At 42.4% G+C, this 15869-nt stretch overlaps 1 protein-coding gene across 2 annotated transcripts in view; it reads left to right on the top strand.

Moving 5' to 3' along the window:
- Positions 1-244: 244 nt before the first annotated feature.
- Positions 245-15869, top strand: part of SLC16A12 (solute carrier family 16 member 12) — a 121896-nt gene continuing 106271 nt past the window's right edge. For both annotated transcript variants that reach the window (XM_073685528.1, XM_073685530.1), the window contains exon 1: positions 245-412. The gene's annotated coding sequence lies outside the window, so the exon portion shown is untranslated. The remainder of the gene's footprint in view (positions 413-15869) is intronic.

The following is a 15869-nucleotide window of genomic DNA, read 5'->3' as shown; positions in this document are numbered from 1 at the left end:
TTGTAAAGTGCTATGGAGTATGTTGGCGCTACATAGATAAAATATGCTATGTTCAGATTACTGTATTGAAGGCGACACCGTTGGCTTTTATAGGAAAAGGATGAAAGTGTGTCTGAGTTATAGGTAGCTAAAAAAGAGAAAAAAACATCCTGTAACCTGATTCTGGTGATTTATGAGCGGGGACACCATGGCTCAGCATTGGCAGGAGCAGTTCAGGGGGTGGAGTGCAAGTACTTAGCATTAGGGGACAGGCACCTGAGTTTGAATACTGTAGCTCAGCATCAGAGGAGAGACCTACAGCTGACATGTGGAGAATTTGCAAACTTCCTCTGGATCTGTGTGGGCTTAGATAACACGCATTGGATATAAAGAGCTGAGGCTGCTGCTTGTCTGACCCAGAACTCAGTCTATGGTAAGCAGATCTTAGTTTAATCTACAGAAGTTATGGCAGGAATTCCTTTAATCTGTATAGCTGAGTAGACAAGCCGGGGTCTACATTGCATCTAATGTGTCCTGGAAGAAAAAGCATTGACATAAGTTGGTGTTTATGGTTTTATATCATTATTGCTTTTATGCCGTCTTTATTAAGCAATCATTATTTTAGCCTTCTCTCTGTATAAACTATATTACGTGTTAATGCTACATAGTTTATTTAGAGATGAGGCTGAAATAATGATTACATATAACTGGGGAAGACAACATTTCTAATATGAGTTTACAATCTAAAATATATATATTTATTTTACCAGTTTTGCACATTGGGTAAAAAAAAAATGTATTCAGGATCTTTTTGGTCTGATAAAGTGGTGCAAATTTTGTTAACATTGTACTAAAAAACCTCTCACCAGGAGCATTTAAAACTGACATAATATATTGGCTAACACATGTTCAAAAAATTTTTTTTTATTCTGAATTGTCTAATTTTGGAACTGACTTAAATATCTCATTGAATAACTTCATTACCCCCCAAAAAAAAAATCTAGCTTGATTTATATATTTATTATGTATTTATTGATTATATATATATATATATATATATATATATTACACACACACGATTGAAAATATATGCATGCACACAATTAGGCCAAAGCAAACGAAGATGAACGCATTTCTATTATTGAGAATCTCTTTACTTCTTTCTATTCACTATTTTGTCTTGTCATTTTCTACTTTTTCTCTCTGGCTTGTTGTTAACTCTTCGAAGTGTTGCTTTAGATGATCTCACCATCATCTGGAGAGATGTTTGCAATGCAGATCTTTATGCTCCGGCAGGGGAGGGCAGGTCAGGTAATGGCCTCGGGCTGGGGAGAGGCAATGTGTGTAATAAAGCAAGGGCTTATACTCTGCATGTCGTCAACATAAGACTAGTTCTGGCCTGTACATTCAGTGAGTGTGTGTATGAAATTCTCCCATATGTTTAGGTTGAATAAGTCCCTAGTCTTCTATTAGGCTAGGGTCACAGGAACATATTTTAATCCATATTTTAATCGGGCCCAATATGCTAATCGCAGTCTGATCAAAGTTTGATCCAATTTTCTCAGATATGGAGAAGATGGAAAAAAAAATATCTCCATCTTCTTCATTGTGTCAGTTTGTGAAAATCTAAAATATGAGTTTACAATCTAAAATATATATATTTAATTGTCAGTTTTGCACATTGGGTAAAAAAAAAAATGTATTCAGGATCTTTTTGGTCTGATAAAGTGGTGCAAATTTTGTTAACATTGTACAAAAAAACCTCTCACCGGGAACATTTAAATCTGCACATAATATATTGGTTAACACATATTAAAAAGTTTTTTTTTTATTCTGAATTGTCTAATTTTGGAACTGACTTAAATATCTCATTGAATAACTTCATAATCCCCCCCCCCCCAAAAAAAATTCTAGCTTGATTTATATATTTATATATTTTATATATTTATTATTTATGTATTTATTGATTATATATATATATATATATATATATATATATTACTGGTTTTTCATCTCTTAGATTATCAACCAAGTATTATTATGTTAGATATTTCAAAAATCAATGAACTTGATCTTTTGTGAGATATTATACAACCTTCTATTCCTTTATAGGATTTATTAGTCCATTAAAAAGAGAAACAAACATTGACATTTGCTCTTGTGATAACTAACGTCACCCTTATTTCCTGAGTTTGGCGGGATGTAATCTCCCCCTTAACCCCATCCTCTTGCTGGAAAGTGAATAATAAAATACAGTTTGATCCTATTTAGCTTAATGAAGTTCACATTTTCTGCCTGACATTACTCCAAATGTGATGCAGATTTTTCATGTCAAGTGACAATTTTTGGCATGTTCCTTTCGAAAACAAGATGCAATGACTGATGTGAATGTGCACTAGGTGGCAGCACTGCGTAAGGCTGGGGAAAAAAGACATCTGAAACATTTGGTGGCCATGCATGCTCTATAATGGAATGTGCTCTGAAGTAACAATAACAACGTCAGGGTCGGCTTTATTATCAGGGTCTGTCCATGTTGGCTGTACACAGTCTATACTATAAACAGATCAGATGGACAGAAATATGATCACTTTCATATACAGTTTACGCTATATTTGTTTTACTCACTTATATAGCGCCATCATATTCCATAGCGTTTTACAGACATCATCACTGTCCCCAATGGGTCTCATAATCCAAATTCCCTATCAGTACATCGGGTGAAATAAGTATTGAGCACATCATCAATTTTCTAAGTAAATATATTTCTAAAGGACTTATTGACATGAAATTCTCACCAGATGTCAGTAACAGCCCATTCAATCCCCACAGACAAAGAAAGCACCATATATGTCCATAAATTAAGTTATGTGTGATAATGAGAAATAACACAGGGAAGAAGTATTGAACACGCTTCGTGAAATCTAACTATTATTTTGTACAAAAGTCTTTGTTGGTGATGACAGCTTCAAGACGCCCTCTGTTTTGAGAAACTAGTCACAGGCATTGCTCAGGTGTGATTTTGGTCCATTCTTCCACACGAGCACTCTTCACATCCCGTTGGCTTCTTATATGAACTCTGAGCTTTAGTTTATTCCATACATTTTCTATTGGATTCAGATCAGGCGATTGGCTCGGTCATTCTAGCAGCTTTATTTTCTTTCTCTGAAACCAATTAGGAGTTTCCTTGGCTGTGTGTTTGGGATCATTGTTTTGCTAAAATGTCCACCCTCGTTTCATCTTCATCATCCTGGTAGAAGACAGCTGATTTTTATCATGAATGTCTTGGTACATTCAGCTTTAGGCATCACACACTTGTGCACAGGCCTGTATGTTAGCACACAGAGAAATGGCTCTCATAGGTTTCTTGTGCTGTCATATAGGCCTGTGCGTGATGCCTAAAGCTGCGTTTAGATGTGATGATCTAATGTAACTAACGAGGTCCTCATATGTAAATGAGTATTAACTTCTGATAAATCCTCTCATCTAATGGGAATGTGGATAAAAGCAGATTTTGGGGGTATTCAAGATTGACTGCATTGTTATTGAAGTGAATGGTGTATAGTTTTCTGATAAGACAGGGTCATAGTTTTGTGTTTTGGGTCTTTATCAATTTTATTATTATTTTTTACAAATCGTTGAATATAATAAGTTACAATAAAAAAAAAAAATGTACAAATGAATTTACACCAGGGCAGTTCTTCTTCCAAGAAAACATTTTGCCTTGCCCTGTAAGAATCATTTCAATGAATTCCATTTATCAGGACATTTTTGCTAGCCACTTATCTGTGAATTGTGTGGACTTTACCATTAGTCCCCTCTGTGTGCATTCTACGGTGCATTCAGTACTTTAACCCCTTCAAAGGGAAATCAGCAATTGGATATTCCTATTTTTACTTTGGACATAGTCTGTGATCACATGTAAAGCTTTGTATTATGATGTTCATACACGACATGGGTTCCCAAAAACTTACTGTATGCCTAATAGCTAGTTATGAACGACCGTGTTCGGATAAGGGGTTAACCAAACACGCTCGGGTCCTAACCGAGTATCTTCAGCATGCTCGAAAACTATGTCCGAGTCACCATGGCTGCATGTCTTGCGGCTGTTAGACAGCTGCCACACATGCAGGGATTGCCTGTTTGTTAGCCACGGCTCATCACTACTGATAGCATGAAAAATCAACTCACCTTTTCTCAGAACTGTTTTATGAATTGTTCCTGTTATTCCCCCTGAAGGTAAATTAATACATTGATAAGTAGAGGTGTTGTCAGTGTGTAGTTGTTACTACTGTAAAACAGATGTATTAGAGTTAAAGAGGTTGTCCATTACTTTAACATTGATGACTTATTATTAGGGTAGGTCATCAATGTCTGATTGGTCAGACTTCAGCACCCCCACCGATCAGCTGTTCTCGATGTTGGCCGTGGCCGGAAAGGCTCAGTTACGGAGCTTCTCCGTCTACTGACAGTGTCCGCGGCCAGGTACTGCACATCCACCCCCTATTCAAATCAGAAATCTCATTCACTTTGATGATACTTTAAAACAAAACACAATTTTTTTCCGTGGGAAAAACACGGCAAAACACAAGCCCTTGGACATGCTGAGTGCGGCATAGTGGGAGACACTAGAACGCCTCAACGCTCGTTTCAATAGTTTATTACTATGAACAATAAAAAAATGTATTGTGGTACTGTGTTAGCCAGAAAAATCTATGTAAATACTTTTATGCCCAAAGATGACAAAAGTATTCTCGGGGTGATACCTTTATTGGCTAACCAGAAAAATATATATATTTGCAAGCTTTCAGAGCACAGAGGCTTCTGCTTCAGGTAGAAAGCACCCTGAAGAAGGAGCCCCTGTGCTCTGAAAGCTTGCAAATATATATTTTGTTCTGGTTAGCCAATGAAGATATCACGCCGAGAATACTTTTGTCATCTTTGGGCATGAAAGTATTTACTTCAATGGTTTAAGTATACTGACTATTGCACCCCTTTGGACTTTTGCAGGTACTGTAGAAATTGAGCCTAATGGTTTATTTGCCATCTAACTTTCAGTGCCTTCTGCATAAGATTCCTCAAAAGAATCATCTGATTTTGCACAATGTTGAGTATTTTTATTACACCTATGTCATTTCTTCAATTGTATTGGTAATTGATGAGGATGTCAACTAATTAGTCCATGAATTGTACATCTGGCTCTCTCCTTATCTCCCAACCTCCTCCTGGTAATGACACATTCCTGTCACAAGCAATTATTCTCCCGCTACGATAATTACTGCTCCCTTCCTCCAACAATGCACATTTCCTGAAAAACTCTGCACTGCCATGAGCCGCCATCATTAGTTACACATTGCTCAATGCTACAAATGCCAAAACTGGGGAGAGGGAGTTATATTTACAGAACATTTACAATAATGGAAGAAATAGTTACTCAGTTAACCAGTGTTTCATTTACACAGTGTTGCAAAATTCACATGACTCCTCTGTCGTTGAAATCTGCGCAATGCGTGTAGTAATCATTAATGTTATTTTATTTAGTGTGAATGCTTACTGACATATCGGGGAATAGAAGGCTGCCAATAAAAGTGTTTTGTAGAAATTTAGAGGCGGGAATGACTTCAAGCTTCTATTATTCTAAGGGATTTCCACTTTTGACAATCCCTCTTTTTTTTTTTAAGAACTGTACCCTGAAAATACGATAACTATAGGGATCTATTGGAAAACTAAGCCTCAGTGGTTTAATGTAACTGCAGTGCCACCACGGGAAGAATAACGCCTCGCATTGTGCTCTCTAAAAATCAATGAGCTGTGACACATGGACATGATGGGACCTCCAGAAAGATAGAATAAAGTTAAAGGAGTTGTTGGGTCTCCTGAGTCTGTGACTGTGGACTTCTGAGTCCTCGCAGCACACAGTTGGCGGTTCTCTGGTATTGCTGCCGAAAGTGGGCGAGGCGTGACCGCAAATATGTTGTTCGCATACTTCCGGTCACTTAACAACTAGACGTGCTTGGCCTCACTCAATTCACTTGTAATGATAAATATGGGTATTCAAATAATGCTATATGAATCAACCATCAGCCAGTATCTGTATGTGTCCAGATACAAAGTTATTTAGTGTGTGGAAGCTGTGGGAACAGGGAGTAAACTATATTGTCCATGGCAGAGCTTTGAGAACTTACAAGAATCGAGAGAAGTATTGGAAACGCGATTGGGTGATTCGGCTTGTAATGGTTGTTAGTCTTGGGTCATTAGTGTAATGGAGATCATGATTAGGGTGGTAGACAAAGATGAGAGAGGAGATGTAAGGTGGTGTAGGACTGTGGAGAGCTTTGTGGGTGAAAGTGATAAATTTATATTGTCTTCTGTTGTGGTTGAGTAACCAGTGCAATTACTGGCACAGCGTGAATGCATTGGTGTAGCAGCTGGACAGATATGACATTGGCTGCTGCATTCAGGATAGTTTGGAGAGGAGAAGGTTTAGGAAGAGGGAAACCAATTTTTACAAAGTTGTAGCAGTCCAGGAGAAAATTAATCAGAGCCACAGAAAGTAATTTTGCAGGTAAGAAAAGGACGGATTATTGATGTTTTTGAGGTACATGTGACATGAGTGAGTAATTGGATATATGGAGTGAAGAAAAACCCTCAGTTAAACATAATCCCGAAAAAGCGAGCGTGCTGCTTTGAAGTTATGGTTTTAACTCTCATCTCTTTCTCTATATAAATGTATTTGTTCATTATATCTGCTGTTAATCCTTGTAAAGCCTGAATCTTCACTCCGATCTTTGCAAGCTTTTATTAATGTTATATGTTCATTTTACTATGTCTGTTTTCAAATACTGTAAGGTTATCTCTCTCACCTCAAAGACTTTTATAATCCATGTTGGCCTGCAAGAGTGCAGGGGGGCACGAATATATATCTCATCTAGTGTTGATCAAGTATGTATCATTAACCCTTTCGCCGGAAAGGGTTAATGATACATACTCAATCAACACTAATCTCATCCAGAATTAAATACTAGAGTGTGAGGCAGTGACTGGGATCGTATACTACAGGATCCCACTCTGACTCGGGCACGGGAAAGGGTGTTAGAGGTAAATGGCGTAGCTCAACAGCCCGGTGCAGATACTGTGTTTCCACATATGGTGGTCAACGGTGAGTTGCTCTATAGGGTAGATAAAATCAGGGACGAGGTTGTGGAACAGTTAGTGGTACCTCAGTCGTACAGTCAGCCGGTTCTGGAGATGGCACACACACACCTGCTGGGTGGACACTTAGGGTTTAAAAAGACGCAAGAGCGTATCTTGCAGCAGTTCTTTTGGCCTGGGATTTACACGGAGGTCCAAAAGTACTGCGAATCCAGCCCCGAATGTCAGCTGACCACACCCACTGCAAGTTTCCGGAGCCCATTGGTACTTCTGCCAGTGATAGAGGTACCTTTTGAACGGATTGCAATGGACTTGGTAGGGCCCATTGTAAAATCCGCTCGTGGCCACCAACATATACTTGTGGTCATCGACTATGCCACCCGGTACCCGGAGGCTATACCGCGGCGCCACACCTCAGCGAAACTGATTGCACGGGAACTGTTTGTCATGTTATGTCGCCTTGGGCTACCTAAGGAGATTCTGACGGATCAAGGGACCCCTTTTATTTCCAAGGTGACGAGGAAACTGTGCAAACTGCTAAAAATAAAACAATTGCGCACCTCGGTGTAGCACCCTCAAACCGACGGGCTAGTAGAACGGTTCAATAAAACCCTCAAGTCCATGTTTAAAAAGGTGGTTTCTACCCTATTTGATGTTTGCCATCCGTGAGGTACCCCAGGCTTCAAGAGGGTTCTCTCCCTTTGAGTTATTGTATGGCAGACACCCTAGGGGTCTGCTGGACGTAGCCAAAGAGACGTGGGAACAAGAGCCGACTCCACATAGGAGTATAATTGAACATGTGGCTAGTATGCAGGACCGGATCACGGCGGTCATGCCCATTGTGAAAGAACATCTGTTAGATGCCCAGGCAGCACAGAGGCACACATATAATAAAAGAGTCCTTTAACAAGGGCGATCGAGTGTTTAGTTACAGATGTCACTCCGGGCATGTCGCCAGAGAGTTCTCTACCTTCAGGCAGGGATGCGTCTGGGGAAGAGGTCAGGATAAGTGATGCGCTCACTAAACAGCAGCGACGGGAGGCTCGCTCGCTGGTGCAGCAGAATACCGACGTGTTCTCAGGGCTACTGGGTAGGACTACGGTTCTCCAACATGACATTGTCACCGAACCTGGGGTAAGGGTACGAATGAGACCATACTGGGTACCCGAAGCCCGGAGGCAAGCCATCATGGCTGAGTTAAAACAAATGCTGCAGTTAGGCATCATTGAGGAATCACGGAGTGAGTGCGCTAGCCCCATCGTACTGATCCCGAAACCAGACGGATCGTTACGCTTCTTTAACTATTTCCGGAAATTAAAATGAAGTGTCAAAGTTAGATCTTTATCCAATGTCCAGGGTGGATGAGCTGATTGAGAGACTGGGACAGGCCCAGTACTTTACCACGCTCGATCTCACCAAGGGTTACTGGCAGGTACCTCTCACGAAATCGGCGAAGGAAAAGACCGCCTTCATAACTCCGGAGGGTCTGTATCACTATGTGGTCTTACCTTTTGGGTTACATGGGGCCCCGGCTACATTCCAGAGGTTGATGGACATAGTGCTCAAGCCCCATCAGGATTACGCATCCTCATGTCTAGATGATATCATCATCTTTAGCACCGACTTGCATACGCACCTATCCCAGGTACAAGCGGTGCTGGATTCTCTCAGAGCCATGGGGTTAACGGCAAACCCCAAAAATGTGCGATAGGGCTACAGCAAGCCCGATATTTGGGGGTATGTGATTGGCGAAGGAGTTATCAAGCCCCAAATCAATAAAGTTGAGGCCATTAAAAACTGGCCTAAACTGTCAAGTACAAAACAGATGAGGGCGTTCCTTGGCATCCTTGGGTATTACCGCTGGTTTATACCTAATTTTGTTGGGAGAGCGGAGGCCCTGACCGATCTCTTGAAAGGGAAAAGATGGTAATGGTTCGGTGAAACCCTCAGGCAGAAGAAGCGTTTCAGTCCATGAAATTGGCCCTGTGTGGATAGCCAGTCCTCATCAGCCCCAACTTCAAGGAAACCTTCATTGTATAGACAGATTCCTCGGAGGTAGGCCTAGGGGCGGTATTGTCACAAAAAGTGAATGGTGAAGAGCACCCGGTCACCTGCTTGAGTAGAAAACGTAACCCGGCAGAGAAAAACTATAGCGTGGTGGAGAAGGAGTGTTTGGCTATTATGTGGGCCTTGGAATCGCTATGTTATTATTTGCTCGGGCATCAGTTCCGCTTGGTGACTGACCACTCACCCTTGGTATGGATGAGGAACACCAGGAGTGGAATGCGCGAGTAACCAGGTGGTTTCTATCACTGCAAAACTTCAGTTTCTCTGTAGAACATCGTGCTGGGAAGTCGCAGGCAAACGCGGATGCCCTGTCCCGGGCACCCTGTATGGTGACAAATGTTCAACCCCACAAGTTTGAACAGAGGGGGGGATATGTGAGGCAGTGACTGGTATCGTATAGGAGGGACGTTATATATCCCCCAGAATGTGTACAGAGACCTATTAAACCCGTTGGAGTGCATGGCAGTTACAGACACAGCTGCGGCTGCAATGCAGCAATGAAGGTGAGCATTGACCTGGTCAGGCTATCTGGCTAAGGCAGATTAAGGAAAACCCGGCAGGGCCTTCATTTCTTGGAGGAGGCTACAGGAAGGCAGTGGGGCGGCCTCCTCCTTCCAACCTGGGTTTTCCAGTGGCTCTTGCCACAGGTCCTTTAAAAACCCTGCATTAAGGATTAGTGTTGTTCAGTGTGGGGACCTGCTAGGAGCATAGACGGAAACCTTGGCGGGCTTGTGAGTAGCTGAACCCACGCCTGGGAAGGCTTTGCACCCGTCAGACTCTGAGCGGCCCAGCTCCAGTTGTTCATGGACTTATGTTAACCCGGCTGCGAACCGGAGGACTTTCTGTTTTACCTGTGAGTTGCTGAATAAAACTGCTTATTAAAAGCTGCTTATGTTGGACTTGCTTGGGTCACTGCCTCAGTTACTGCACGGTGTGAACACCGCCGCCTTACAAGAGATACAGCACTCAAAATCCCATATTTCAATATAGGTTCATGACTGTTATTATTGGCTGCCATCACTTTAAAACCTGGGTACTGATCAAACTCGGGCATGCAGAAATTTTTTTCTTTCCTTGGACTGTCTCTGTCAAAGGAAAAATTCGGACATGTACACAGTCCCTTAATATAACATTGGTCCTAGTGCAATCCAATGTTTTGACCGATAATATACTCAACTGCACTTACAGTGACCACATGTAGTACTTCCTTCACCAATCACTGACTTCAGCAGTTATTTGCCGTACTTGCTGGCATCACCCTGATGCAGGTAATTTGTTACTGCGGTCATGTGAATGATGTACACCATATGATTGTTGCAGTAAGAAAATACCTACCGGCCCCAAAGTAGCAGCAGTGATGGAGCGGTGGGGGACTGAGGATTTGAGTATAAGCATTTTCATTTTTAACTTTTGGTGATGTTTTAAATCCTGAAAAATCCTTCTCATTGTAAGAATGAAGTATAGACGTATGCTTGGCCAAGAGTGGTGACCTTTCCTAATAGTGTCATACTACATAGGATGTGTTATGATTGTGTAACAGTTCACGCAGGAAAATAGGTAAAACACTTGAAACTGCAACTGACCCTGTCTGTTCCTGTACAGAATAGAGATTCTGAACCCGTGGTCCCTAGTGGTTCCTACTTGGGCTGGAATAGCCCTAACAACAGACTAAAAGATGGCAGCTCGGACCTATGCTGCCTGAAAGGCCGTCGAGTGCTTCACATTCCTCTTAGTTAACCAGAGGGCAGAGCAGAGTGCAAATTACCTACACAAGGGAAAGTGTGCTAAAATAGAAAGAGATTCCAGAGAGTAAAACAAACCACGAAATACAAAATGAGAAGATAAGGTACGTACTGCTAGAGAATATACCGCCTACCTCCTAAACAAGAAACATTAGATAGGTGCAGGGTGAAAAGCATAATCAGCAGAGAGATAAACCCCATTTAGCTCACTTGCCTCTGTGATCTATTTCTCATGGGTTGTTCACAAATAGCCCATTAAATCTTGTTGATATGGTTGTACCCCAATAAAGTATGGCTACATACACATTTCCTTGTGAATTTTTACATTTGTAACTGACTGTTTTTCTTTCATGAGTCATCCGTTTTGCCTCCATGTTGCATCCTTTTTAAAAATTGAAGAAGGTGAACTGTCTGCACTTTTATTTATTGAGTCTTAACAATGGATTATTGTGCTTTAGTTTTCCATCCATGTTTCATGCATTTTTCAAAGTCTGTCTTCCATGTTTTATCTGTTTTATACGGATCCCCATAAACGTTAATGGTCGAGTCTGATCTGCAAACCAAGGAGAATAGGGCATGCTCAGAGTCTCACAGACCAGAGATACAGATCCATTTTTAAAAAGGATGTGTGTATGGATCAATTAAACTCTATAGGTCCATGTGCTGTACGAAAGAATAAGATGCACTTTTTTCCTTCAGAATTTTGGAGGAAAGTGGGAGGTGCGTCTTATAGTCCAAACCTTCTATTATATACTGTCTTGTTGCTGTGTGTGGTGAGGGTATGGGGGGGGCAGCAGCGGCAGAGGAGCGGGGTACAGGAGGCAGCAGCAGCTACAGCAGCCTACACTGTCCCCGCTGCTAAAGAAAATGAATATTCACTGCTCCCCACGCCCATGGACGTGGGGAGCACTGAATATTCATTCTCCTTAATCACGGGCGTACAGTGTAGCTGCAGCGCGGCTCCTGCAGCGCTCGGCGGTCATTTGTGCCCACTACTAAAGAGCATGAATATTCACCCCCTCTCCACGGCCATGGTAGTGGAGAGGGGGTGAATATTCATGCTCTTTAGTAGCGGGCACACGCGATCACCCAGTAGCAGGAGCGGCGCTGCAGCTCCAATGTGTGCCTGCTATCAAGGAGTGTGCAGTCACTGCTCCCCATGCACACAGTGTCGGCATGGGGAGCAGTGACTCTACCGGCACAGCATCTCCCTGTGTGAGCGCGCATGGCAGTGATGTCATGCGCGGCTCACACAGGGAGATCTGTGCTGGCAGCAGAGGAGGACACAGCGCTGGAGGAGAGAAGAAGAAAGGTGAGTAGGAGTGTTTATTTTTTTGTGTAATGGGGATGGAGGTGCCAGGCATACTAGGATGTGGGGGTGCCAGGCATGCCAGGATGTGAGGGTGCCAGGCATACCAGGATGTGGGGCTGCCAGACATGCCAGAATGTGGGGCTGCCAGGCATACCAGGATGTGTGGGTGCCAGGCCAGGCATACCAGGATGTGGGAATGCCAGGCATACAAGGATATGGGGGTGCCAGGCATACAGGGATGTGGGGGTGCCAGGCATACCAGGATGTGGGGGTGCCAGGCATACCAGGATGAGCGGCGCCATGCATACCAGGATGTGGGGGTGCCATGCATGCCAGGATGAGGAGGGGCATGCATACCGGGATGACGGGGGCTGTGCATACCAGGATGATTAGGGCATGCATACTGGGATGAGGGGGGCCTTGCATACTAGGATGAGGGGTGCCATGCATACCAGGATGAGGGATGCCATGCATACCAGGATGAGGGGTGCCATGCATACCAGGATGAGGGGTGCCATGCATACCAGGATAAGGGGTGCCATGAATACCAGGATGTGGGGGTGCCAGGCATACCAGGATGTGGGGGTGCCAGACATATCAAGATGTGGGGGTGCCAGGCATATCAAGATGTGGGGGTGCCAGGCATACAAGGATGTGGGGGTGCCAGGCATACCAGGATGTGGGGGTGCCAGACATATGAGGATGAGGGGTGCCATGCATACCAGGATGTGGGGGTACCATGCATACCAGGATGAGGAGGGGCATGCATACCAGGATGAGGGATGAGGGGGCCATGCATACCAGGATGAGGGGTGCCAAGCATACCAGGATGGGTGCTATTAGTACAGAATTAGGATATATTACCCCTATAACAGCAGCAGACACTCTCCCCCTTAACAGGGCAACATGACCACATTTTTTGCTTACATTTTTTTTTCTCCTATATTCCTCCTCTAAAACCCAGGTGCGTCTTATGGTCCGGTGAGTCTTATAGTTCAGAAAATACGATTCTAAAAAAAAACGGACAGCACACAGATGTGTGAATGTAGTCTAATTCTGAAAACCAAGTCTGAAATTGAGAGGAAACCAGCAGAATTCTGAATTTAGCTTTGGATATAAATGGAGAGATAAACGTTGAGCTTCGTAGCAGCTAATTAGATAAAAAGCTGCAATCTGATTTCCTTAGGAACATTTATTATTATTTTTTTTAATCAGAAAAGGACTTGTGTGTAATTTAAAACCAATAGTAAAGATTTTTAAAGTGATAGAATACATGTGGCTAATTGTTAAATGGGGTAAATGTATTGTTTCAAAAAGCAGATTCTTTTTTAACAAATTGATATGATTCCTTTAACTCTACCAACCCCCATCTTCAAAATAAGAGAGGTCAAATTTTGATGAGAAATGTTGACTTATGGTGTGAATAGGGGGGATGTCAGGCCGGGCTTTATTGAGTTGGTTGGGTGCATGTTTTTGGAGAACCTTTTTGTTCAACCTGTCAGTTTGGAATTTCATATGATCTTTACACAGTTAATTCAATTATACTAGTCATGTAGAAGAAGGTGCAGCCAGTGTTTTGGGCTTGTTGAAAAATGGCTTGGAGTTGAATTCTTTTTTATTTTTTATTTTATTTCCATGTAGTCTCTGATAGAATTATTTCAGGGATAATGCGGCTACTTGTTTAGATTTGAAATTAGTACGCAGAACTCTTTTGTAAATTCCTCTAGAAAGCTTCTATCCCTAGTGGTAATTTGCATTGTGAAATGTTTAGTGATGTATAATCAGTAGTTTCTCTATAATGTATGCTGTGTAAAAGGTTTTACTACAGAATAAATGCTCTAAATTGTAACAAGCGTTGATCACCATGCTGCCTAAAAGAAGAGAAGACATGTGATGTCTTCTGTGCTGTCTCCTCTCATGCTTGGTTTCACTGCATGTTCTTTATTTAGAAGCTAATGAATCATGTAAGGAGACACGGTAAATTACAGTAATTCTAGCTATTTGGAAAGAAAATGAATCTGGAAGAAATGAGACTGTTCATACTATTTGCTCCGGGCATCACTGGAAGATCTTCTCACGCTTTCAAGTGTTTTGCCACGGCTTGGAAGTAACCTCTTCATATACTGCATTTTGCATCACTTTGATTAGCGACTTTTCTCCCGATAGCAGCATGGATCCGTTGTAGTCTGCACTGTCTCCTAGGTTTTAATCCACAACTCATTATAGCACTGGAGATGAAAACAATGTTAATCATGGTGGGCTCCTGCTACTCTTGAGAACAAAATTGCTTGTAAACCAGCAATGCCTCATTCCTCCTGAAAATGTATGAATAAATTGACAACCAGGTGTCGTCAGTTGGGGTTGTGTCCCTGCACAGTGTGATATTCTCAGTACTGAATGGGCAATGTAAAAGTGTGATGGGACCCGCCACCAGCTAGTAACACCCTGTTGTTAATTTCTTACATTTCTAGTAGAAATAATAAAAGGAATAGCACAACAGACAGTTATAAGATAAGATGCACTAGGATGGTTTTAGTTTAGGGAGTACGTTTAATTACTAAAATTGACCTGTCAGAAGAGCCAACAGATCATATTTAATTCTAATTTTCAAATGTGTGAAGAGAACGTTCAATTACATTTTGTTTGTAAAGTTATTTAGAAAAAGATCTTAAAATCAGTGTCAGACAGTAACATTAAATCTGGAGGCCCACAGTTCATTTCAATGCAAATATTACATTATCCTTGTCGGGTGGTGCGGTGCAGTAGCCGCGGGCGAGGCACTCGTCTTCTCCTATCATGCCCTGGAAAAGAGTGGGTCCTGGATGGGTGCTGGTGTTAGTGTTGTGTGGGCCTTGCGTCCGTGCAGGCCGCCTTTAGCCGATGGTCTTGGCTGGCCAGGACCATGAATTCCACAGATTAATAAAAGAGATTTCCATTCAAACATGGGAACTTTACTGAACTTGATAAGGGTTATGTACAAGGAATAGCGGGTACACAGTCTTAAGCACATTTCCTTCACAGAAAGAAGCCTTTTCATTCCCCCTGTATCCTTCCTCTGTAGGTTACTCCAGGTCTCTGCAGCCTATCTGTTTTGTCTTTACGTCGCCATAACCCAGCTTCTAGGCCACAATCCTGCTCAGCGAGTTTCTCGCTTCTCACTCAGCGGTTCCACGTCCAATCACTATGGGAGCCCTGGATCTACTGCACGGGACCCCCACTAGTCCCACGCACTCAATCCTCTTAGTGTCCCTTACCTTCAGTCATTAGCAAGCTCTCAGGTTTCTCGTGACTCGGCATCTTATCCAATAATGCTTTCTGGAAGGTCTCTCAGTCTCGTCAGTAACTCTCTTTAGGATCTCGCTCTTTCTCGCGCCAGTCTCTTCTAGCTGTGGAGCACCTCTTGGCAGCACTGCACACTTGTTACTCTCTAAACTCTATCTAATTCTATCCAGGAAGCACAGTCCTGTCCCTATCACTAAGCCCTCCCCCTGTGGGCTAGTCCCAACACTTTACTACTTCTGACCCTGCTGTCTGTTGCTGGGCAAAACTTCCTTACACTAAACAATACATTATTTATCTTACACTATATATTCCCTATAACACTGCTACACACTATGTAA

The sequence above is a fragment of the Phyllobates terribilis genome, unplaced genomic scaffold, assembly GCF_046119375.1.
Source record: "Phyllobates terribilis strain yellow unplaced genomic scaffold, ASM4611937v1 Scaffold_5__5_contigs__length_657084704, whole genome shotgun sequence".
NCBI lineage: Eukaryota > Metazoa > Chordata > Amphibia > Anura > Dendrobatidae > Phyllobates > Phyllobates terribilis.
Note: the sequence above shows the minus strand (reverse complement) of the source record. Positions and strands in the feature narration are given on the sequence as shown.